Source organism: Artibeus jamaicensis, unplaced genomic scaffold (genome assembly GCF_021234435.1).
Source record: "Artibeus jamaicensis isolate MK-2021 breed Jamaican fruit bat unplaced genomic scaffold, CSHL_Jam_final contig_452, whole genome shotgun sequence".
Taxonomy (NCBI): domain Eukaryota; kingdom Metazoa; phylum Chordata; class Mammalia; order Chiroptera; family Phyllostomidae; genus Artibeus; species Artibeus jamaicensis.
Window position 1 is genome coordinate 13,327,732 of NW_026521837.1, and position 27,289 is coordinate 13,355,020.

Consider the following 27,289-nt stretch of genomic DNA (forward strand, 5'->3'; position numbering starts at 1 on the left):
GGGGTGGGAGCTTTGTAAGAAGTATTAAATATATAATAACCTTTTATTATAGGTTACATAAATGGTAAGAAAGACCTGGAAAGCATAAACTGTTTTTGATGGGGCTTTCTTCCGAAGTTAAAGAGATGAAAAAGAACCAATGATGTAGCATCTTATGCAAGATGCACTTAAGATCAAATCTTTTTAAGACATTGTCTGAAGGATTAACAGAAGTTGTAATTTAATCAATCTCTTACAAAATGTATAAAGGGAGGAGAAATATGTATTAAACAGAAATAAAATAAGAATCAATACTAAAATATTTTACAAATAGAAATAAAAATCTCTATAATAAAATTGAATAAAAATAACTTTGTATCCGTGGTAGTAAGTAAAATGTTATAACGTATTCTGAGAACAACCAGATTATTTCATGAAAAGTGTTATGTTAGATTACATAGAGTGCAAAAACAAAACAAAACAAAACAAACAAAAATGGCATTCCCAACCTAAAGGAAGAGATGTTTGCAAATGCAGATTTGCAAGCATTCACTCAAGTGGAAAAAAATCACAACAAATTATTTAAAGACTAATAATGGTCAATGTCTTTCTCTTCAAAATTTGTGGACAGGTTTGCATCTTCATAAAATTTTATATTTTCTATGAAGTTGCATTTCGGCATAATGAGATTGTATGTATAGGGGGTAATATCACTTCACCCGTGAAGCTGGGAGGCCTGTGTGTGTTCATGCTACTGTAAACTGGTGCACTCTATACCCCGCCAAACAGCAAGAGCAACACTTACTCATCATTTCTGCTCTTGCATTGTCCCCAAAAGGTCCCATTTTTCTGCTTCTTTCTCAGAGTAGTACTTACCCAGCTTCTCAGCACTAAATATATTTTGTTATAAAAATTCCTCTCTTTGCATGAAATCTCAGTGACGGTCCAAAACTCACATTAATTGCACTGTCCTTTAAGTTTGTGTCTCTTACCAATTGGCCAGCATGTTTTTAATTCATTTTGTCTTATGACATTTTTTCCATTCTCATTGTAACCTTGAGTGTCAGTTAAATTAAAATAACTTTCATAAAATCAAACTTTGGCCTTGGCTGGTGTGGCTCAGCGGTTGAGTGCCGGCCTGTGAATCAAAGGCTCACCAGTTCAATTCCCAGTCTAGAGCACATGCCTGGGTTGTGGGCCAGGTATCCAGTAGGTGGCAAGTGAGAGGCAACCACACACTGATGTTTCTCTCCCTCTCTATCTCTTTCCCTCCCCTTTCTAGAAAATAAATAAATAAAATCTTTAAAACAATAAGCTTCAAAAAACTCTGAAGCATGTATTTATGCTCTTGGGTTGTCTATTTTCATAGTCCTTGCTTGGTAGTGTATTGTGGCTGAAACACACTGTTAATCTTATCATTCTTGAAAATATGTTGCTTTTAAAAGACTTACAACAATGTAAGCAAAAAGCACCTCTATTCCTTGACATACTGAAAACTATGAAAATGGGGCTTTACTTCCCAAAGTAGGTATTCTTTTTTAAAAAATATGACTTCTATTTTTTGTATTCTTGTTTATTCCATTACAGTTGTCCCAGCATTTTCCTCGTTGCCCTGTTCTGTTCCACTTCACCCCTACTCCCACAATACAGAAGCAGACACACTGCTTATGGATTAGAAGAATTAGCATCCATAAAACATCCATATTATCCAGAGCAATCTATAGATTCAATGCAATTCCTATTAGAATACAACTGGCATATTTTGCAGATCTAGAAAAATATTCCAACAATTTATATGGAACAAGTAAAGACCCTGAATAGCCACAGCAATCTTGAGAAAGAATAACAAAGTTAGAGGGATCACAATACTTGATATCAAACTGTATGTTAAAGTCCACTAGAGTCAAAACACTCGTACTGACATAAAAATAGACACTTAGAACAACGGAGCAGAATAATGATCCCAGAAATAAACCCGTGTTTCTATGATCAATTAATATCTGACAAAGTGGACTCAAGCATACAATGGAGCAAAAATAGCCTGTTCACTAGCCATCAAAGAGTTGCAAATTAAAACATAATGAGATACCACTTCATAGCAGTGAGAATGGCCATCAAAAACAAATCAACAAACAAGTGTTGGAGAGGATGTAGAGAAAAGGGAACCCTAGTGCATTGTTGGTGAGAATGCAGACTGGTACAGCCACTGTAGAAAACACTATGGAATTTCCTCAGAAAACTAAAAATGGAGCTGCATTTTGATACAGTGATTCCACTGCTGGGATTGTACCTTAAGAACCCTGAAACACCCAGTCAAAAGAACCTATGCACCCCAATGTTCATAGCAACACAATTTACAATAGCTAAGTGCTGGAAGCAACCTAAGTACCCATCGGTAAATGAGTGGATCAAAAAACTGTGGTACATTTACACAAGGAATTCTATGCAGCAGAAAGAAAGAAGGAGTTTCTACCCTTTGCGATGGCATGGATGGAACTGGAGAACATTATGCTAAGTGAAATAAACCAGGTGGTGAGAGACAAATACCATTATGATCTCACCTTTAACTGAAACCTAATCAACAAAAGAAAAAAACAAACAAAATATAACCAGAGACATTGACATTAAGAACAATCTAACAGTAACCAGAGGGAAGGTGGGTGGGGATAATGGGGGGAGGGTTTTTCAGGGACAACTATAAAGGACACATGGACAAATCCAAGGGTGGTGGAAGCAAGGGAGTGAGGTGGGTTTGGGTGGGGAATGTGGGGGGTAAATGTAGACAACTGTAATTAAACAACAATAAAATAATTAAAAAATAAAAAAGTGAAAAAAATTTAAAAATGAAAAATAAATAACTTCTTTAATACATGGTGTTGGGAGAACTGGACTGGTACATGTAAAAAGAAAGAAAAGAAAGAAAGAAAGAAAGAAAGAAAGAAAGAAAGAAAGAAAGAAAGAAAGAAAGAAAGAAAGAAAGAGAGAGAGAGAGAGAGAGAGAGAGGGAGGGAGGGAGGGAGGGAGGGAGGGAGGAAGGAAGGAAGGAAGGAAGGAAGGAAGGAAGGAAGGAAGGAAGGAAGGAAGGAAGGAAGGAAGGAAGGAAGAAAGAAAGGAAGAAAGAAAGAAAGAAAGAAAAGAAAGAAACTAGACCACCAACTTACACCATACACCAGAATAAACTCAAAATGGATAAAATACTGAAACATAAATTGTGATGCTATAAATTTCCTAGAGGAAAACATAGGCAGTAAAATTTTAAATATCCCATATAGCAATATTTTTGACAATAAATCTCCAAAGTAGTATTCTTAATTATGGTTCCAGTTGTTCATTTAAATTTTTAATTAAAAAATTTGAGATTGTTTTGTAGGTATGAAAAATAAATATCAAGTTGCCAGTGGTAAACCAAAAATGCCAAAGAATATGTAGGAAAATCCACGACTGCATCTTTCACAGCCTTACCTTTTTAAGGAGAAAAGTTTTAAGAATCTACATGCAGATTTTAACCTCATTTCTACTTCAAAATTGTAAGCTACACTGACAGCTGTGTCATTAACATCTTTCAGTCAATTTTTAAAAAATCATAAAGTACATTTGTTGAAATTTAAAAAATAAAATAAATTTGTGTTTTTATATGGGACATGTATTTTAATCACTGCACTGCAAATTAACAAATATTCTCCCTGAACCTGCAAACTCCTGTCTCATTGCTGCACTGTCAAATATACCATACTTTTCTCTTGGTGTATTTGTTTGGGGCATCAATGTTCTATAATCAGAGACATTTAATGCTACCCTGTTTCAAGCATAGGCAACTCCTGGGCAGCAGAGTCCAGCTGCAGAAATGTCAGGCATAATGAGAAAGGGAAAACTAGCAAGTAACAACTGCTCCTTGTATTGTTCTCTGAAGGGCAAGCACTTGGGCAATTGTAGTTGCACCTTTGCTGTTGTAGGAGATAATAGCATGCAGCGATTTAATAAATAAATACATCTTATAAGTATACAGTATTTTAAAAATGTGCTTATGTGTTTATTTTGCCCTGAAACACATGTGTTAGGTGGAAAGAACTAGGTATTTTTTTATCTCCATTTTTTTTGATTAGGCAGCAAACATGAAATTTATTAGGGGAACGCCTAAATAGATCATTTACTTGAAAAAGCCATTAGAGGAAACACACAAACCATGCATAGAGCATTCACATTGGCTGAAAAATAATTGAGTTTTTAAGTCACACTTACCAACAATGTCAAAGTGTGATTTATGGAAAGAAGAGATGCATTCATACCTGTCCTGGTGAAACTTTCTCAATTCCAAGGATAAACTGAAAAAAGGATGTAAGCCTGTTGACAGAAGGAATCACTTTTTGCATCACAGATCTTATCTACACCAATGAATTATAGACACAGCACAGCAAAGTTCTCTGGCTCAAGAACTCTTTAGTTTGTCATGGTATAAAGTAAAAAAGAAAATTAAAAACCAAGAAAAGAGTGTGAGTGTGTGAGTACCTACACACCCACAGACACAGAGTGCATGCTCTATGAAATAATTATAAAGTATATATACATTCTGAAAAAATTACTCCAGATAAGACTGCAATTAAATGAAAAATATATCAGAATAACTCAAATTTCAAAATACAAGGCAAACTCATTAAGAAAGCACAAATAAAAATGAATTCAGTAGAACTGAGTGAAATCTCATGGATAATGAGGACACAATTATATATAATATGGTTGTATAAGAAGCATTCTGTGTGAAGGAAATGACTTGGAGTGAAAGTTCAAAAGTTTATTTAATGAAACTTAAGAATTTATGTACATTAGAAAAAGCATCCAGAAAATATATGTCTTGAAAATTTTGTGTAAGTTGGAGTAAGGGCTTATAAATTGTTTGGTTTTGGAACAAATAAGTAAATTTATGCTAAATGGAATCATTAAAATGGTGAAGACAAACGCCAAGGAAAAATATATGTATGCACATGGGGTCTAGAAATTACTGTAAAAAACAAATAAATTATTCAGTCTAGTAAAGACAACAAAAAAGATAGGATATTGAATAATGAAAGTCAAATAGGATGGGAGGAAAAACATTTATTATTATAGTTACAATAAGTAAACTACAATTCTCTATTGAAAAACAGTACCTTTAATAGGAATAAAAATCATGGGATCTATCATGATTGCCAGAGAAATGACATTTATTTCAAAGTCACAATTGTATAGAAGAGAGATATGGCCAAAGATATAGTAGGAAGTAAATTAAAGTGAAATGCTCTGATGTTATGAGGTAACATCACCATTTATTAAATGTTTGTAATGTTGCAAATAGTGTATTTGTTTTGTGAGAAAGACTTCATTAGTCATGTTTTACAGGTAAAAAAATAAGTCATTGAAAATATAGGCAGCTTACTTATTGAACAGGATTTGTACTCAAATCCTATGAATGGAATTGCAATACAAGACTTGACTTACAATTTTTTATGCTTTGTATTATATCGAACTTCACTACCTTGGAGAACAGAAAATGTTTGGTTAAGCACATCCGTGTAGCAGTAACATTTAAGTGGTATGTAAGGAGTATACTACTTATTTTTAACTACTTATTTTTATTTTTAACCTTTAAATTATCAGCAATACTGCATAGCTAACATCCACTGTGAATCTACTATGATCAAATATTTATCATAATGACAATACTGGTTCAGTAGAATAGGACAGAACCTAAACTTATCCAAGGGTAAAAGAGAATTTTATATGAAATGGTGGAATTCTCTGCCAGTAAAAAAGGGCTGACCTGGTCCTGATTGGTGTAGCTCAGTGGGTTGAGCACGGGCCTGCGAACCAGAGGATCGAGGTTCCATTCCCAGTCAGGGCACATGCCTGGGTTGCAGGCCGGTTCCCTGCAGGGGACACACGAGAGGCATCCACACATTGATGTTTCTCTCCCCCCTTCCCTTTCCCTCTAAAGATAAATGAATAAAATCTTTAAAAAAAGGGCTGACCTGCTTACTAATGATGTTTGACAACTGACTATTTAGAGGGATGTCCAAACATCTCATCATACATACAAATGCACCCATATGGAGTTAAAGCTCAAAATGTAAAAATAATTACATAATTACTAAATTAAATAAAAAGCATCAAATCGAGACATCAGGGCATTTTTATAATTTAAGGTTGGATAAATTTTGAAATCTATAGAAAGATAATAGATCAGGAAGAAATATTGTCAACATATGAGAGGAAAATATATTATCTCTCTCAAACAATGCCTAAACAAAATAAGCAAACAAACAGTATAGTGGGCAAAAGGGTATGCTTAAGAAATGTGGAAAAAAGGAAATATAAATGCCCAATAAACTTGTGAATTGATTTTTCACTTCACTAGCAGGTTGTGTTTCAAGGGCAAAAAACCAGCAACCCAGATTCCCACAGACATCCTTACTTGGGGTTTAAAGCTCTGTGGGAGTTTTAAACTCCCATCTTGAGAGCTTTTTCTTTTTAAGATTTTACTTATTTATTTATAGAGAGAAGGAAAGAGAGGGAGAAAGAGAGGGAGAGAAACATCAATGTATAGTTGCCACTCATGTACCCCCTACCTGGGACCTGGCCTGCAACCCAGGCATGTGGCCTAGACTGGGAATTGAACCAGTGACCCTTTGGTTCACAGGCCCGTGCTCAATCCACTGAGCTGCAACAGCCAGGACATCGTGGGAGTTTTAATAATTTTGTTTTTGTATTTGGGTTTTGTTAGTGAACTCTGATGGGATATTGGGAGAATGCACCCTGGCTCTCATGAGGTCTGGCTTCCTCTCACCTTCCTGCCTCCCATCACCTCCCTGGGATGGGTTCTTCCCCTCCCTGTGTGGGACAGAGCTCAGCTTGTGTGTCCTGGAAAAAAATCATTTTGCTGTGGCCCCGTGGGCACAGGGACATCGACTCTGTGGGAAGAGGCAGGTCATGCATTGCCCTAGGTACTCTGGGTAGGACAAACCCACCATGTCTGGCTGCCTCACTGCTTATTCGGTGTGTTATTCAGCAGGACTCTCTTGCTCACCTACGTCCAAGTACCAACTATGTCCTGGTGCAAAGGCTTCAGTCCTTGGAGTCACCCATTGTCCAAGGGTAGCGGAGCTGAACTGTGGGAAGGGGACATTTTTTCTCTGGATCCAGGCTGCGCCCTGCATCGTCATTTTATATTGGGCTCAGCAAATCACCGAGCTGGTTCTGCTCACCACTAGTCATGGTGAGGAACTTAAAACAATGACATGCCGTGTCATTGACTCAGTCCCATCAGAGGGACCAGAAAGTAAAGTAGTGACCAATGTAACAGGGATGGAGGAGGAAATGGGTCCTCTCCATGTTGCTGGGAGATTGTAGAACATCATCTACAGTACTTCCAAATTTTTAATAGCTCTTATGCAGCCTCAGCAAACCCACTTTGGTGAATATTTCAGACAGTAAATTAAGTCAAATATTATTAAATGTGTGTTGTTTGTTAATAAATATTAGTATTGTTAAGTCAAAATGAAGAGAATTAGGTGAAAATAAATTTCTAAGGTATTTCTTGCATCCTCATTTATGAAAAAGAATTTGAGGAAAATCTGTATTTTCATACAAAAAGGAATGGTTAAATTGGTTCATTAAACTATGGAACACTGGGAAGCTAATAAAATGAAATGAAGTATACATGGCTAGAATAGTCAAATGAAAAAAGCCACAGAATGTTGTTAAATATAATCCCATATTACAAAAAATTAATTAAAAGCAATACATTTCATATATAACTGTCCTAAATTGACAATGATGGTTAAGTCTGTGGGGAAGGGATAAATCTGTGGAAGGCAGAAGGTAATAATTAAAAAATTCCAGGGTATATATTTTGTCACTTAAATGGTATAAATATATTTTATATTTATCCTTTAAAATTATATGAATGGAAATATATACATGTGTGCAGGTATATATTAATAAAAATATATATATATGACTATAGTATACTTTCATTTATGCACATAAAAGACACAAATTTCTAAGAACTTTAGGTATTCTAATTGAATGACAGTTAAGATTCGCACCAAAAACTGTACCTTTTTATTGAGAGCAGACCAACAACAGTGGGCAAATTATTAACAGTCTGTGTTTTGATAAACTCTGTGATCTGATTTTAAATATTCAACATGGCATCACTTAAAAAAGAGAGAGAGGTAAACACTTTCCTTGTATACCTCTCCTGAGATTAAGTGTTGATTTTTAATGTTCTGGAAGAAAACCTAGACTTTTGACTTTGTTGATTTTGCACATACCTGTCTGTGGTATGTAAAACACTAACCTAAATCCTTTGTTTCACTTGTGTCCCAATTCTTCAGTTGGAGTGTAGATTGATAAGCCCAGGAATGGCATCTCCATCATATGTTCTTCTAGGGCTGCTCAGGTGTTCTTCTCTTAAAAGAAATATCTATTTTTCTACGTGAGAATCCAGCTTTCCATGTATTAGGCATTGTTCACAGATGCCAACGTTTTTTCTTATATTTTAATTATTGTTTTGAGGAAACATTTAAGAATCTTGCCATATAATTGCTAATTCAGCCTTAAAACAAGACCTAGGAAAAACAAAAGTATTCATCCTAGAATCAGGAGAAATGAAATATACCTGTAAGTTGGCATAGATGAATTTAAAGGTATAATGTTTCTTAGATTGATTTAGTGATACTCTTTTCTATGTCTTTTAGTCTTTTACTTAGAGTGGGGATAAACTCCTGTTGTGCTAACCATTATTATCAGAAAAAGCATCTTTTAACTACACAGTATTATTGAAGTAACAGTTATTGCTGTTATAGTTATTATATGTGACTTGAGGGCATGCAAATTGAACATGCTGCTTCTCCTGAATCCTGTTCTGAGCTCAGCATCATGTTTGTCAAATGACCAGTTTTAAATCTGTGTCTAAATTTAGCTTATATAAGGTGTACATTTTGACAATATGTTTAATAAAAGTGAACAGAGGAAACAAAAAGCTATTTTATTATCCACTATTCCTTGCCTGTGTGCCAAATTATGTACCACACAATGCTCTTGATAGGGGATTCAAGACTTGGAAAATTCTAGCTTAAGGTAAAAAGTTGTAAGTCTAACAAGTAATGTGTATGTTAAAACTTTTGTTTCAGAAATTACAGATAAGGCCCATCCTGGCTCCTGGGAAAACAGCTGACCTCCTGGGGCACTGCTAGAGATTACTGCCTGGGGACAAGTTGGAGGCATCTGGGCCTTTTTGTTCCAGGGAGAGCAGACAACCACCCTCCCCTGGGAACAGCTAACTGCCCAGGACAGGAATTACAGCTTATGAATTCCAAAGCCCTTACCACACCTAGTCTATCTTTCCCCCTCTTATAAAAGTTCTGGCCTAATAAGAGAAGGGAAGATGATCTATTAGGGTATGAACCCACCATCTTTTCAGATCGCCGGCCATCTGAATAAAGCACCCATAAAGATTCAATCACTGTCATTGCTTATTGGGTTTGGTAGTGACAGGCAGCCCAAATGCTGGTGTCTTTTCCAGTTATACTCTGAGCCATAAAACAAGGCATAATCATGAAGGCATGAAAGCAAGGATGTCTTCAGATGCTAATGCTGTTTACAGAAGAGTTTTGGGTGTGTTTAGTCATACGATTCAGTGGAGCTTCCCCCTTCCTTCATCACACCCATGGTAAAAATAACTCAAAATTACTTTTCTTTATTTAAGGTGCAATACTATGAAGTGTTTTCTAAAAAAATAAGCTTCTTATATATAAAAAATAATATTTATATAAAGACACCCTTTCTGTCTAAATAACTAGCTTTATTTGAAAGGGGTGGGATTTTTATGATCTTTTGGTTGAGTGTATGTGTGTTGAGCCAGGGCCCTCTGACATGATCTTTTGCAGAAGAAAAAAATTTTTATGCTTCTTCTCTCCATTATATGTATAAATCACTATTCTGTATTCAGTTCTATTAAGCTTAGTGAGTTACCACAGTTACTCACTTGCCCTCAATTCTCCTTCTTTTCTCCATTAGGTATTAACTGGAACCTGCTTTCTAATTCTGAGCAATTAAAGGAGCATTGTTAATCTTCTTAGGAGCTCTGTAAAATAACAAAGGAGCTTTAACATCCTTGCAGCACTCCACTTATCCCAATGTCATTTCTGATGTACAAAAAAATTCCACAATTCATTTAATTAATGTATAACTACCAGTGAGACAGATTGGGAGCAAGAAAAACTCTCTCCAAACGATAAAACCACAACAAAAAATGTAAAGTTGTTACTGAACTGTTTTTAAGTAAAAGAAAAGGATCTTAGAAATTCTACTGATTGTCCAGAAATGTACACAAGGAAAGAAAGCTACCTATCCTACACAGCTGTTGTCTTCCCTGGACTGGCAAAAAACATTTTTAAGTCAACAATAAAAGAATTTAGTGCATTAGTCTTACCTTCTTTCCCCAATCCTTTTTTCTTTCATTCCCTTTTACCTTTAGATTTCTAGCTCTTTTCTTTATTTTACAGTCTCTGAAAATATAACTTTTCTTGAGTTTATTCATGATGTGATTATGAAGTGAAGAGCTCTTTGGCAAATTTGGTAAAGAGTTAATAGGAAACATTATGTTGATATATGAATCCGCTGTCTATTGACCTCATGTTTAGAACAAGGCTATTTTCCCAAGACTCTAAACATTATGATAGTGTTCAATTCATCTTCAAAATTTCAAGGTCAAACATATATTAGCTATAATTATTTGTCCTATTTGAACAGACTTTCAGATATTTGTGATTTTTAATATGTATGAGTTCTGTGGGAACATTAAGCTTCTTAAAGAGTTGACACAGCTGTTGGTGGCTTTAAAGTTCTCAAAATAACTTATCCAATGTAATTCCCTAATGACTAAGGCTATAATTTAAATTTTCTCATATTATCAGATGCACCACAAAAGTTTTTCATGATATTGTCTTCAAATTACATGTAAAGGATACTCTTAAGTTTGTAAATATATACAATTATGTGAAATCACTATTACCAGGATTTAGCAATTAAAGGTTTTTACTCTGTGGTTAAATTATGACATATTTACCTATATTTTCTATGAAGTTTGGGGGACTTTTATAAAATGGTATCACGCTAAAATAATATTTATATTGGTAATTGGAATAAAATAGAATTAAAAAAGGAAAAGCTCTAAGGACTCATCCTAGACATCATTTAAAACAAGTTCTCAGGCTTTCCCTCTAACTGTGGAATGTTATCTCACCCCTACCCCATGTATATATAGTAATATATTATATGCATACACTATTTATTGTCAGCTCTAACTTTCCTCTTTTCATTTTAATAAAACAATTAGAAAAGTTTACTTATTCTCTTTCTTTACTCAACTGGGCCAGTTTGTATATTCCCAGTGGAAGGCACTGTTATAGATATAAAATTTGACAGAAAATTTGAGTTATTCTGTTAGCAAGGTGTATTGGAGAAAAACAAGTTGTCTGACTCTACATCCAAAACTTCCTTGAACACGTGGGATTATATTTCTAACAACTGGAACAATTTTTTGTATCTTGATTATTATTAATCCAATGAATATACAACTCATTTATTAAATAACCATTAGGTTCAAGAAAAACGTGAATTAGTTTTCCTGTTTGTAGACAACAACTTGAGGTCCTAGAGCCCTGACAGTGTCTTGTGTCCTTGACAGTAGGCTAGTAAAATCAAATTCAACATAATCAGATATGCTGTGTCACTGGGTTTTAAACTAATAAGGATGGAAAGGAGAAGGGGTAATGTAAAGAAATGATAAAAAAAAAAAACACCTCTACAGTTGAAAGGTCTGTGTCAAGGAGCCTTGGCAGTGAACCAACAAGAAATTTACAAGGGTATTTGAGTCAGGGCTTTCCTGATTTAGTAGTTCATGCTAATTCACGTATTCATTCATTCAACAGCTACTTAGTAAGTGCCCACTTTGTGATAGGCACTGCACCCTCATGCCCTCCACTACTCACACAGCCCCCTCTCCAGTCCCAGAAGTCCATTGTGCCATGTATTTTTCACCTAGGCAAATTCATTCTGACACTCTCATTGTATTTTTTATTCAGATTCAACATGCCTTGGTTTTCTTTTTATTTTTTTAATATTTTATTTATTTATTTTCAGAGAGAGGGGAAAGGAAGGAGAAAGAGAGGGAGAGAAACATCAATGTGTGGTTGCCTCTCATGTGTCCCCCACTGGGAACTGGCCTGCAGCCCAGGCATGTGCCCTGACTGGGAATTGAACCGCGATTGCATGGTTCGCAGGCCCACCCTCAATCCACTGAGCTACACCAGCCAGGGCTCTTTTTCTTATATGTAGGAGAAATATTTGAAATTAGAGCAATGCAAAGAAAAAGTCAATGAATTTGAAATCATTTTGGGTGGAAAGAAAATAGCATCATCGGTAGCAAAATCAGAAAGTTACAAAGAACACATATTCCAAAACTCACACACACAAATATTCTGAGACATAAAGAATGTACTGAAAATTTAAGCCAGGGTTTGAAGATGTTTGATTATTGATCATCGAATATAATGATGAGTTACTGGGAAAAATAATGGTCTCTAAATATCATGAGACATTTTGGAGCATGTCTGCTGCATGAAACTATTAACAGTTATTTTATAGCAACACATCATATTCTTAAACTAAAAAAAGTGAAAAGGCAGAATTATCATATTCATGCACTATAAAAGATGTACTATTGTTTCTCTTCTGAAACCTTATTTGCTATAAATTTACTGTACTTAACAGTTATCATTGGTAAATCTAGATTAAACCTGGAAACACAATTGGATCACCAATGCAGTAACAAACACTGGCATTACTGAACATTTGCAATGTGCAAGGGACTAATCTTTGTATTTTTAGACAAACTACTTTAATTGTTCTCTACCAAACCACATGAGTTTTTTCTAATGTTAACCCCATGCTACATATGAGAAACTGAGACTTTGGAGATCTAATGATGATAACCAGTCAGTGAATTATAGATGAAAAAAACTTAGTTGTAATCATGTGGTATCTGTCTCTCTCTGATTGGCTTATTTCACTTAATACATAATACTCTCCAGGCCCATTCACATTGTTGCAAAAAGTAAGCTTTTTAAAAATTTTAATATATTTTATTAATTAAGCCATTACAATTGTTCTATTCCCCCCTTCATTCCCCTCCACCCTGCACACCCTTCCCCCACCATTTCCCCCTTTAGTTTATGACCACGTGTCTCAAGTTCTTTAGATTCTATATTTCCCCTACTATTCTTGCTCTCCCCCATATCTATTTTCTACCTACCATCTATGCTACTTATTTTCTGTACCTTCTCCCCCTTCTCCATCTCCCACTCCTCTGTTGCTAACCCTCCACATGATCTTCATTTCTATGGCTCACTCCTGATCTAGCTGTCTTCTTAGTTTGCTTTTGTTTTAGGTGTAGTTCTTAATAACTATGAGTTTGCTGTCCTTTCACTGATCATATTTTTTATCTCCTTTTTCTTAGGTAAGTCCCTTTAACATTTCATATAATAAGGTCTTGGTAATAATGAACTTCTTGAATTTGATCTTATCTGAGAAGCACTTTCCATTCTAAATGAAAGCTTTGCTGGATAGATCAATCTTGGATGTAAAGGTGGAATAGTACTCCACCATGTAAATGTACCAGAGCTTTTTAGCCATTCATCTACTGATAGTCACTTGGGCAGTGTCCAGATCTTGGTGATTATAAGCAACATCACAATGACACAAGAATGCATATGTTATTTCAAATCAGTGTTTTGAGTTTCTTTGGATATATTCCCAGAAATGGAATCACTGAGTCATAAAGTAGGTCCATTTTTAATATTTTTTACATTTCTAAATCATTTTTAAAAGATTTAGAAACCTTTTAAAAAGATTTTATCTATTTAATTTTAGAGGGGAGTGGAAGGAGAGAAGGAGAGAAATAACAATGTATGGTCGCCTCTTATGCATTCCCTGCTGGGAACTGGCCTGCAACCCAGGCATGTGCCCTGACTGGGAATCGAACCACAGTTGTTTGGTTACCAGGCCTGCACTCAATCCACTGAGCTATACCAGCCAGGGCCTAAATCATTTTATTATTATTCTATTACAGTTGTCCCAATTTTTCCTCTTTGCCTTCCTTCTCCCATGGACCACCCCCCAACAGTAAATACCCACAGTGCTGTCCATGCCCGCAGCCTCAGAGCTGTGCTTAATAGGGTTCCTTGTCTCTGAGTAACTGATTTTCAGAAAGGAATGATTTTCTTGTTAGCCAGCTTGCAGGTTGTTGTCAATGAAGTGAATGAATTTTAAATGGGGTCTGATGGCTACTTGTTGCTATGGCTACAAAACACCACTTCTGTGGAGTGTAGGTATTTTTCATCTTAATTTCAGTTAAAACTGTGAATAGTCCAATCTAGTTAATATTTTGGCCTGTTTACATAAAAAAGAATCCTGCTTTCTTTTGTACTAAATATAATATACACCATCCATTATTATTCTGTTGGTTGCCAAAATCTCAATGTCAGCTTCAGCTATATGCCATTTTTAATACATCTTTTTTCTTCTTACCATTTGACTAAAAACATTATTCTATTAAACCATTTGGAATATGTCAGTATAGGATAGTGATATTTAAATGGTAAATAACTCCCTGATGAAAATGTCTTATTATTATTTACATCCAAGGGAAGTTATTTTAATAGCATAAAAATAAGTAAAATACCAAATAAAATAAATAGAATAATATTCAAATAATAAAAAATGAAATATTTTTAATCAAGAAACTTGCAGAAATTTATAAACTGGTCTCTTTTTTGTTTTCAGTGGAATTAAGTTATTTTATTATAATTTTTACAATCTTTCATGCATATACATTTTAGCTTATCTCTAAGAGTAGTATTGCCCTGAAAAGTGACAGAGTGAATATGAATATTCATATACACACATTTTATAGTTTGGGATGACTGTCAGTATTTAAATCTTAATTCCAATTCTTCCTTTATGAATGACTTTGCATTACTTTACCTGACCACTCCAGTCCTCAAATTCCTGCTCCATGACATGTGGAGAACCTCAGAATCTGTTTCACGGGGTGGAAATAAGCATGGTACTACCTATAAAATTCTTGTATTGAAAGTGGTCAAAAATATATCCTCCTGTAAGTGTTGCAGACATTACCATTATAAAGTTATTTTATTACTACTATTCAGCTTTTATACAAATTAAGTTGATAGATACACTTGTTTAAATTAAAACAAATTAGCATGTGTTTGTTAAACTGATACTCTGTGTGTACACAGCACTAAATTAATTGCAAAAACATAATTAAAATTAATATTATGTTTTGCTTGTCATTAAGAAACTGATACATATTGTATAAGGCAGGAATTACATTTTACATATATATACACAGTAGATGCAGAGCCACTTTGTGTCACATCCTTTGCTTCACTGACACCAAGCTCATACTAATCTGATGCCAATGTCTTTGTGCGTTCTACCGCCATGTAAATAAGGGTTCTTTCCTCCAAACCTTAGTTTCTCAATGTTTTGTTCAGTCTCAGATAGTATTTATTGTTTAAAGTAGAATATACATAAAGATATAGAAGCACATACCTAAGTATAACTCCCCCCAACCACCTCCCCCAACATCATTTTTGAGACTTCAGTTGGATCTGTGTGTATATATATATATATATATATATATGCAGATTTTAAATGGTTTCCCCTGGACTTTTGCCTCTCTAACTTTATTTTCAAATTTTACAGTTTATATGTTTAATTTATATTATAGTTAGAATAAAATTTCCTTTTCAAGTAATAATGCTAATAATTATAGCATTACTAATAATAAAGAAACAACTTATATAGGATATATTGCTAAATTTTGGTTGAAGAAAAGCAAGACTGAGGTTGTAATAAATGAGCTAATTTTTCAGAAATACTAGTTTGTCCAAATAATATTCCCAGTTTTATAGTCATAATGCAGGATCATGTTTAACCCATTCAACTAAACCAATTATTCAGCCACATTAAATAGAGTGAATTGTCATTTTTGCATATGATTTCCTTCTCCTATCAGATTTTAAAACAGAACCCTCTTCTTTAAAGACAAGGAAATAAAGCAAATTGCTTCTGAAATGTTTTGTACTTTATATATTCCATAATGATGTCATCTACTAATTACTTTTTACTCACAATTTTCTGAGATGACCTAAAATTAATTAAGTAAATGTAAAATAGTTGCTAGTATGTGCACCTCTTATGATTAAAGTGTGTTTCCACATTAGTACTATCTCTGATTTCATAATTTACACAATCTATTGTAGAAAAATTCTGAAGAAAATATAATCTCCTTTCAACATTTCAATAAACTACCCTTCTAAATAGAATTAAGACTGCAGTTTCCAACTTTGTATTTCCAATGATGTCTTTTACTACAAAATTAAATGTTATATCAACAAAAAAGCAGTAATTTAATGTAATAAATATATTTGCATTTTCCAGGAAGTCAGTTGTTTCATTTATGAGATATAAATTCAGGCAATAAATCAAATATCTCTAGAATAATAGTTGCATGCTATCAATTTTAGATGTGATTATAACAATAGGACTGTCATAGAAAAATTTTATTTTTAGAATTTGGTATTAAAAACAAACTTTGGCAAAAAGACCACAGGGTGGACATTTTATGAATAAACTTCATAGGACTTTTAGAAATGAAATGGAGGAGCAAAGATTGCATTGGTCATTTCATAGAAGATCATTCACTTTATAACAATCTGTTACTCCACTGAGGTTTCTGTTTACCCTCCCTCTCAAATCCCTTGAGAGTTTCCCTATCTGTTTTTAAAAGAGCAATATACCTGTCTAGCCTCCAGCTATCTAGCTTGTGACTCTAGCAACCTGATGAAAATATAAAACAACTTGACAGAAACATCAGTTGTTTCTCTTCTACAGACACTTCCCCAGATACAGCCTTGTTTAAAAATTGAATTTATCAAGGTGATATCGGTTAATTATTATATTATATAAGAGTTAAGTATAAAATTCTATAATAGATTATCTGTATATTGCATTGCGTGCTCTTTTAACTCCCCACATGTGAAAACAGTGAGCCTGTGTCCTTACGATTTGGCTTGTTAACCTGACAGCAGCTTACTGAGTTGCCTTTGAATTAATCAATCGATGGTTGAGGAGGAAGAAACATGCAGGGTATACCTTTCAGTCTAAGTCCTAATTTAAACAAGATGATTTGTTTTATGACGTATAAATTGGCCTGAAGACATGACATTCTGCAAAAAAGTGTGAATTATTTTAAGAGGAGGTAGGCACTGACAACAAAAAATTATAAATGGATTCTTCTAATCTTCTTATTTAAATTTCTTTGTAAACAAGAAAAAAACACAGTTTTTAGTTTACAATGTAAATTTTAATTCTATCTTGATTATATTAATTTACCATAAAAGTTTTAGACTAATTTTGTGGGTGTTTTTAATTAGGAAAAATATTTCTCATTATAGAAATTTGGATTAAAAGATGTGGAACGTTCTTGTGGGTAGAATTTTTTTTAATCTGATGTTTTATTTTATTTTTTTTATAATAAATTTTATTTAGTTACTTTTCAAGTACATTTTTTTATCTATTTCTCCCATCCCAGCCCCCCCCCCCGCCCTGTCTCCCCCCTCCTTCCCATTCCCCTCCCCCAGTCCTCATCTCTGTGTCTTTCATACTTGTTCCTCAAAATCCCTCCCCCTTTTTCCCCTTAAATTCCCTTCCCTCTCCCCTCTGGTTGCTGCCCACTTGTTCTCTATTTCAGTGTATTTGTTTTTATTCTGTTTGCTTGTTTGTTTTATTCTTTAGCTTCCTGTCAAAGGTGAGATCATATGGTATTTGTCTTTCAACACCTGGCCTATTTCACTCAGCATAATGCTTTCCAGTTCCATCCATGTTGTTGCAAAGGGTAGTAGCTCCTTCTTTCTCTCTGCTGCATAGAATTCCATTGTGTATATGTACCACAATTTTTGGATCCATTCATTTACTGATGGGCACCTAGGTTGCTTCCAACTCTTGGCTATTGTAAATTGTGCTGCTATGAACATTGTGGTGCATAGGTTCTTTGAAATTGATGTTTTAGGATTCTTGGGATATAATCCTAGCAGTGGAATTGCTGGGTCAAAAGGCAGGTCGATTTTTATTTTTCTGAGAAAATTCCATACTGTTTTCCATAATGGTTGTACCAGTCTGCGATCTTGTGGGTAGAATTTTAAGTTGACTTCCCGATGACCCTGGTTCTTGTGGAATTCTCTTTCTGAGTGTAGGTAGAACTTTTGAAGATTATGTGATTTGATTATCACATGAGCCCTTTAAAAGCAGAGAGTTTTCTCCAGCTATAAACAAAAGGGCAGGTCAGAGGAGGTTAAAAGCATAAAAAGAATGTCACACTTGTGGCTGGCCTTGATAATGGAGAGGACTTGCAAGCAACTTCTAGAAGCCGGGAGGAACACCTGAGTGACAGCCCACAACAAAACAAGGTTTTCAGTCTCACAGTGTGAGGGACTGGAGTCTACCAACAACCCAAATAAATACCCCCTTCCCCAGTCCCCCCAGTGAGACCATAGCTTGACTAACACCTAGCTTTCAGCCTTGTAAATCTCTAAGAAGAGAATTTACCCTGGCCTGCCTCAAATTTTTAAAAAATTGTTGTCTAGCATTTGACAATGACAATAACAGTTTACCTAATCATTTCCCTGTTCAGTATTTAGATTATTTAGGGTGTAATTATATTTTAATTTAACAGGGTAGACTCCTTAAATTTGTATTTCAACTCTATTATAATTTTGCTGTGCAACATCAGGAAACTCACTTAACATTTATGTGCTTTAGTTTGCACAAAAGTAAAATGCATCTGACAATTGTATTTATTTCATGGGGTTATTGTGTGGACTAAATGAGTTTTTTTATATACATATATATCTACAACTATACAGACATAGATATATAAAATATTTAACTCCTGGCATATAAAAAGGTTCTCAATATATGTTAGCTATTTATATTGTAACTCGTATTTTTTGTTTTTATGACTATTTTCTCAAATGCCTAGATTAGAATTGTAATGGGAAATAATTAAATCACTGAATCAAATCATTGTACACAGTAAGAACAAAGTCATTTTCTACAGCAAAACTGCTTGTAAATTGTCACCTACAGAGAATCTTGAAAATAGTGAAAATCTTTTATCTTTTTTTTCTTAATTGGAGGGAAAAAGTTACAGAAATGACAAGTGTCTGATTTGTCATACACTATCAGGATTTAGATAATTTTGAGATCATACTTTACCCAAACTGAGACCTATTTAGAGTTATTTCCTTGGCTCAAAAAACTTGTCAGCTTATTTGCCTATTCTGAACTATTTTAAGTTACTATTACAACCCTTTAGAAGAAAAGATAATTGATCCCTGAAAATATAAAAAACAAGAATCGATGGTGCATACTCTGCTGCAAAATTATGCATCAGTAAAATGTGAAGTGCAAATACGAATAAGAACTGGTGGGGCACTGGGGTGTGAATAGAAGAGTGAAAACTGTACTTGAACAACAGTTAAAATAAATAAATTTAAGAAAGAAAAAAAGAATGAATTCACTGTGTAGCATTACCCACATTAGTTCAAACAGTGTCTCTCAAAACGGGGATCTTGTTAAAGGATGGATTCTGATTCAGTCATTCTGGGATGGGACCCAAACTTCTGTATTTGTGGAAAAAAAAGGCCGCAGTAATACAATGCTGCTGTCCTACAGACCACATTTCGAAGACAAAAGAGGTAGAACATCATTATCAGTCACCAGAGCTGCAGGTTCACATCACCCATTTGCAAAAGGACATAGGACTTTAATTGCAGTTGGTTTTGCTAACAGATTGCCCAGATTTTTTGGAAATAATGGACAACCATTCAAAAGTGTATGTTTATAAACATAATTTACAATAACCCTCAAATCACTGTGATTTTTAAAATCAATATTAACTGTAGAGTAACATAATTTCCAAGATCAACATGAAAACTTTTATTTATTGGAATTCAACTCTTGTACCTAGCCGGTGTCTTAGAGGTGGCATGTGGAGTATGGGCAAAGTTACCTGGAGAATGTCTTCATGACAAATAAACCACTTAATAAATTCAATGGTCCAAGGACACTCAAAAAACAATATTGACTCAGATCCCATTGGTTATTCTTGGGCCACAGCCAATCGTACTGGAGAACCTGCTGTCAAAGCATATTGGCACTGGCTTCGCTTTTAAACCTATTTTATTTACGGCATAAATTGAAATTACTAGGCAGTAATAAGCTTTATCTTTTTAATTTCCTTCTTTTAAGTTCCTGTCATGATTTTGCTCTTTAAAAGCTTTTCCTTTTCTTTGATTAATTAAGCAAATTTATACACCCATTTACAAGGCATTTCCCCAAGTGTTACTGGAAAAACTAAGCATACATTTTGCTCTCCACATAAAGAAGGCTTGCATTATAAAGGCTCCACTTAAATGATACATAAAATTTCCCCCATACAATTAATACACACACACACACAGAAAACTACAGCTAGCAAGTTAGCGCTGGATCAGTGCCTCCACTGGATCCATCATTTTCTCAGCACTGAGCTCTGGCTGACTCTGCTGTTAGATAATTAATCAAAATTCTTGTTAGGTTCAATTTCATTAAATGAATTTGGTGTTTTCACTTTGTCTGCAATCTGATGACAAGTTCTATAATGAAATGGAAAGTAAGGTAAATTCAGTTTGCTACAGTTTAACTTTATGAGCAAAAGAAAATCACATCAGTTGCTTCTTGTTATGAGAATATTCATTCTTTCATCATAGATGGTCCCAGTTCTGGTGAGGAAGGTGTCTGAGACTGAATGGTTCAATGTTGTTTGGCAATAGAAAAATGATAGAATTTTAAAAATGATAAATCAATGAGATAATACTTAAAAGTATATTCTTCACTTTTCAGTAATGAAAGAGAAAATCCTAAAGTTTATGGGGGAAAAAGGTAAGATATTATTATATGGAGTAGAAAAGCAAATATAAACCAAAAAATCATTCAGATTCAGCTACTGTTCCCTTTCTTTCTGGGAAAATCTTTAAAATCCATAGGATCCCTTGCTGCTCCACAAGGGAACCAATGCTGAAGTGGCAGAAGAAACCAGTGGCTTGGATCTCTCTTCAGTATGTGATTTAAAAAGAAAAATAATTGAACCGAAGCATAGCTTTTAAGTTTCACTGACTCTGCTCTCATAGGCAAAAATTAACAAAATGCTATTATTATGTGGGACCTTACTTGACTGTGTATTGGGGAACAGAGAAAGGAGCCATGTGTGAGCAGATTGCCTTGGAATGTGCAGAGATGTTTATTGAAAGGGCTTGACTGACATAGGATCTTTACAAAAAAATATAGCTGTCACTTCTCAACTTGCAGCATTAGGTAATCTGTGTATTTAGAAGAGGAAGTAGGGGAAGCATGGATACGTAAAATAGACTGACAACTCCTTCTTCCACCTCACCCCTTCATCCTCCTCCTTCTTCCACCTCTCCCCTTCATCCTCCTCCTTCTTCCACCTCTCCCCTTCATCCTCCTCCTTCTTCCACCTCTCCCCTTCATCCTCCTCCTTCTTCCACCTCTCCCCTTCATCCTTCCTCCTCCTTCTTCCACCTCTCCCCTTCATCCTCCTCCTTCTTCCACCTCTCCCCTTCATCCTCCCTCTTTTTACTCCCTCTTTCACCCCTCCGTCTATGCTCTCCCTGCCTTTGACATTTCCTGTCACTTCTGTGCCTATCACCTCCTCACTTTCACTACTCCCACAGAATTACAGTTCTAGTTATTTATGGGTTCAATACACTTTGGCAGCCTGTGCTAGAAATCTATTGTGTATAATGTTTCCTTGGAAAATGTTTCTAAATGCAAACAACCAACTCAGGTGTGCACCTGCAGAACAGTGATGTTTCCTGAAGCACAAAGCACCACCACTGTTAACTATACTATTATGTGTAGCCCAAGGGCAATAACCAGGTTTTGATGGAGTTGAAGCTTCGAGATTATCTGATGCTCTCTCTCAAAGAAAAAGAACACAAATACATAATTAGGTACAAAGTGTATATCTATTTAAAATGGAAAAAGAAATCTTAACACTCTTCAGGAGGCTTGCTGATTCAGGTGCTGCTTTTCTTCCAAGTGTTTTCAGGAAATTTATCAGAAATGTTTCTATGAGAAGGTATCCTGATTGCAATTTGATTTCTCTTCCAAACATACTGTGTTGGCCAAAAAAATTGTTTTCTTTTTCATAAGATGGCTCTAGTAGTGTTTAGTTGTCTTTAACTTCATTCAAAACAATTTTGCTAGATTGTATTTTCACAGTTGTCATATCAGCATGCATTTAAAAAAAAACAACAAAATTGGTGAATTTCTGTGTGGCCATTTTAATATTGAAGATGGAAAAATTAAGCAACATTCTTGGCATATTGTGCTTTATTAATATTCAAGAAAGGTAAACATGCAACTGAAATGCAAGAAAATATTTGTGCAGTGTATGGGGAAGATGCTGTGACTGATTAAACTTGTCGAAAGAGGTTTGAGAAGTTTGTGCTACAGATTTCTTGCTGGGCTACTATACTCTATGATTGGGCTGACCAGATGAAGTTGATAGCAATCAAATTGAGACAATAACTGAGAACAATCAACATTATACTATATGGGAAGTAGCTGACATACTCAAAATATCCAAGTCAAGAAAGTTACTGGTAAAAATAAAAAAAAAAAGTTTATTTTACAGAACAAAACTCAATGGACTTTTTGGCCACCCCAGTAGAACACTGCACAAACAGTCACACATCCCAGAGACCCAGGGGAGCGAGGAGCACGGCAGCTTGCTTCCTCAGTTTTATGCTGAATGCACCTCCACTTATCTTACCCATATCCTTTCAAAATAAACTCACTTTCTTTTCTTGTAATAGAATAAAATAATGGAAAGCTTAAGATCATTGTGCCTTTGAATATTTAAGAATGTCAGGCTTACCTAATGTCGATAGTGTTAATGGCTGTAGTTTATATATTTTTAGAAATATATCAATTATATTTGTTATAAAGTATTAAAATACTTAAAGATTTAATGCCATTATCATAAAATTTTAATTATTTTGAAATATTTAAATACTTGTCTATTCTACATTAATTAGATTGCTTGCTATATTTATGTTTTAGTTGTAATTATTCTCACACGGTGGATAAGAAAAATGTGATGCGATCTCTAACAGTAATTAAACGCACATCCAATCTAGTTGTGCTCTTTGACTTTTTATGTAGTTTGAGAATTTGGGGGATTCACAGGACTGTTTATTTCCTTTAAAATCTTTCCAACAACTCGAAAACTACATTAGTAATTTGAAAAATAAAGTCTCTAATTCCATGTATCACATTTATTATTTTAGTAGCAAGTTTTTCACACTTCATCACTGAACCAAGAATTCTGTCATCTTGTGAAAAGATAGCAAAATTGCCTACACTGATGAGATTTGTAAATTGGAAGCGAGTGTGAAGGTAAAATGATGAGAAAAGCACATTAACCAACACAGAGTTCAATACAAGATTAACACTTCAGCCTAGACATGTATGAGAAGTAGCTAACATGAACTGAAGATTCAAAATTTAAGACAAGGAGCTTTCGATTACTCAGTTACATCCTTAAAAACAATTTCTGAAAATGAGAAGCACAACATATTTTGTATCTAAATTTAAGATAATATTTTTCAGACATTTCAAAATAGGATACACTTTAATCCTGAACCTGATTCATGATCAAGTGATTCTAGAAGCCTTGCATTTTATGCCTCCCCTTTCATCAAAGTAAAGATCACAGTTAAGGTAAAGTACAGGAAGCTTGATTAACACTTGGAGTAAGTGGAAGTAAAGTAGGCTGTGGCCGTAGCTTTCAGTATGTGCCACTCAATTCATGCCTTCATCACTGAGAACTCACAGAGCTTTCAACTCAGATAAGCTTCCCCCAATTATCCTGTGTCCATATTACCTGTCATGGCTCCCAACTGTAGGTTCTTCACGCATCTAGCAAATTTTTCTTTTCATAAAAAAAGAGTATCCATCTATATATGTGTTCCCTCTGTTGTCACCTTCAAGCCTTGTTATATTAATTCTCACTGGTATTTCTAATAATAATGCAATTAGTAGTAGTTGATACTTTTTTATGGTTTACGACAGATCGAACATTATGCTAAAAGCTTTATCTTTATTAACTTATTTAATTCCTCCAATACCAATGTGAGTTAAGTATTGCTTTTATCCTATTTTTCTGATGTGGAGGATTATCTGTCACTTCTTTTGCCTTGTTCTAAATTTGTGCCTTTACATGGATTTCTTCCTCTCCACTAAAAAGTACAGTTAAATCCTTTCCTCTTTTCCTGGTTTCCCAAAGTCATCTACTCTCCTTTGTTACTTCACTACAGAATAATGTGCCTTCAGGATGGGTGTTAGTGTTGTTGGATTGATTGGGTAACAAGATTCAACCTGAGAAATTTTATTTTCCTGATAATCACGGAAGAAAGTGCTCTATTTTTCTGGCTTCATCAATCTAGTAGAGTGTCATCTGAAAGGTAATTTACTTTTTCTTCTTGAAGTTGCTTTATCTATACTAAAGAGAAAAGAATATTAGAAATTTATGTTTTTATAGTCCCAGTACAGAAGGATGGGTCTAACAAAGTGAATATCTAATGCAAGGATTCTTTAATTTACCAGAAAATAAAGTGTGCTGGGTTTAAAAAGATAATAATGCAACTTCAATTCTATCTGTTCCTCAGGCTAGCTATTTATTTTCCTTTAGTGAGGAAAAAGTTTTGGAGACTAGCCATCTATATACACATTCTTTGTCACCAGTTGTTAGACTGTGGTTCACTCTGACCCACTGCCTCTGGGTTTGGGCCCACTAACTTGTGAAACTGCTGAGACAGACCAGCCTGCTGCCCAGTCCTCGGTTCATTTAGCTCCCAGACCATTTGACTCCCATAAAGCAAACAATATTGCAACCTTAACCTAGTTATAAATGTAGACTCTCAAACTTACTCTCAAATCTCAGACTTGCCTGCAGTTTTCCACTACTTGTAATTAGCTACCTTTTGCTGTATAATAAACTTAGTTGTCTAAAAGGTGACACATTTACTGTTGCACAATTTCTGTGAGTTGGGAATCTGTGTATGACTAAACTGGGCCCTTCCTTTAGGGTCTCATGTTACTGTGGTCAAGGTGTTGCCAGGGTCTCTTGTCTTAGTGCATCTGGGTAAATATCCATTTAAAGGTCATTCAGGTTATTGGCAGAATTCATTTCCTTAACGCTCTAGGAAGGAAGGAAGGAAGGTTTGAGTTACTAGCTAATATTCCTTGGCACTTTGGCTCATCAGTATCTGATGAGAAAACTAACCTGAATGGATTAATAATAATACTATTATTATTTAGTTAGTATTTACTGAGCATTTTATATGTGCCAAGTACAGTCTTAAATTCTTTCATGTTTTAACTAATTTAGTCATCACAGAAGTTCTATGAGATATGTGGCATTATTTGCCTCTTAGTTATGAAAAAACTGACACAGGAATAGATTGACTTGCCCCAGTTCATATAGCTAATAGATAATGGAACCAGAATTTATGAATAAGCCTTTTGAGTCGAGAATCCACAATTATAAATGTGGCATCATAATGAATTTCTCATAAAAATAATTTCTTCTTTTAAGTTTGAAAGATGAAAAGAAGGCTCACAAGAAAGTTAACAGTATTTAACTTTGCAGTAAAATTAGAATTTGTTAAGCATTTCTTCTTTTCTAATGCTACCAAACTTGTCATCAATAAAATCATGCCAGTCATTAATGCTAAGTGCTGCGTCTGTCTATCACAAGTTTTAATACTGGTATATCAATCTTAAAGAAGATGATTTAGTGGTAAGTAGACCTATACTTCAGAGAAATGAAGCACAATGATGGGAAAACTGTGGGAGGAGCCAGCCTGGAAATGGACTGGTACTGCTGTCATGAATATTCTCCTTTCAGGTGGAGACTGGTGTGCCTCCTTGGATTTCACACTAAGTTACTCAAGGTAGGGGACCAGCTGCAGTCAGGTGACGCTCCATAACAAGTATTTCCTGAGTTTGTGTCCAGCTTTGTTCACATTAGCCACAGGCAACGATGCCCAGACATTGGAAACAAGTTCCTTTGAGGCCAAGAGTGAGATACCAGAAAAAATGGGCTATTGATGTCACTACTTTGATCCCGGAAGGGAGGGGTAAGGGGTTGATCATAGATGAACAACTGATTCATGAATACTGACTGCATGGGCTATTTTTGAATTGTCAACACTGAGTGAATATTTCCAGACTCTAGAGCAGCTAGCAGTGTAATGAATATAACCTTTAAAGCTTCAGTTTCTTCATTTATAAAGAGGAAGTGATGATTGCATGCTTCATATTGAATGGTAGCTTATTAAAATTTATTTAAGTTGATATTATTTTAAAAAGTCAAGATTCTAATATCCTGGAAGAGAGTAAGAGTTTAATACATGCTAATTATTAATATTAGCCCTTTTAGTATTATTATGAGAATTAAATATTTTATTATATAGTGCTTACCTTGATAAATGATATTGACTTTATATTATTAAACTTACTAATTGTTATTATAGTTACAGTACTATAGCAAACTTTTATTAAGTGTTTGCTTTATAACCAAGTTATATACAATCCTTGCAAAAAGGTGTTTCCTAGTAACATTTTAGAAAATAAAGATTCTATGTCGGTCACCATATAAAGGTTCCAGCACAAATAATGGCCCTTTTTCATTACAAAATTGTTGAGGTCCAAAACAGATGTTGAAAAGGGACAATCCCAAACGAGCCCCAGATAAAGTTAGGCTGACCAGGAACAGGGAAATTTTTACTTCCTAAAAGGGCTAACCGCCAACTACACAAAGAGTCTTTTGAATTCCCCTAATAAGCCAATGGCAATCAGCTGTTTAGAGCTAGCCAATAGCTAACAGCCACATCTGCTTCTGTTCAAAGCTTGCTTGCATACCCCTATATAAGGACATAGCTGTAAGCGGACATAGCGGCTCTCATCTGCAGCTCTCCTGAGCATAGTGTCCTCGGACACTCAGAGAGCTCACCCCTGCACAGGTAAAACTTGGCCAACATCTTGAAAATTCTGGAAG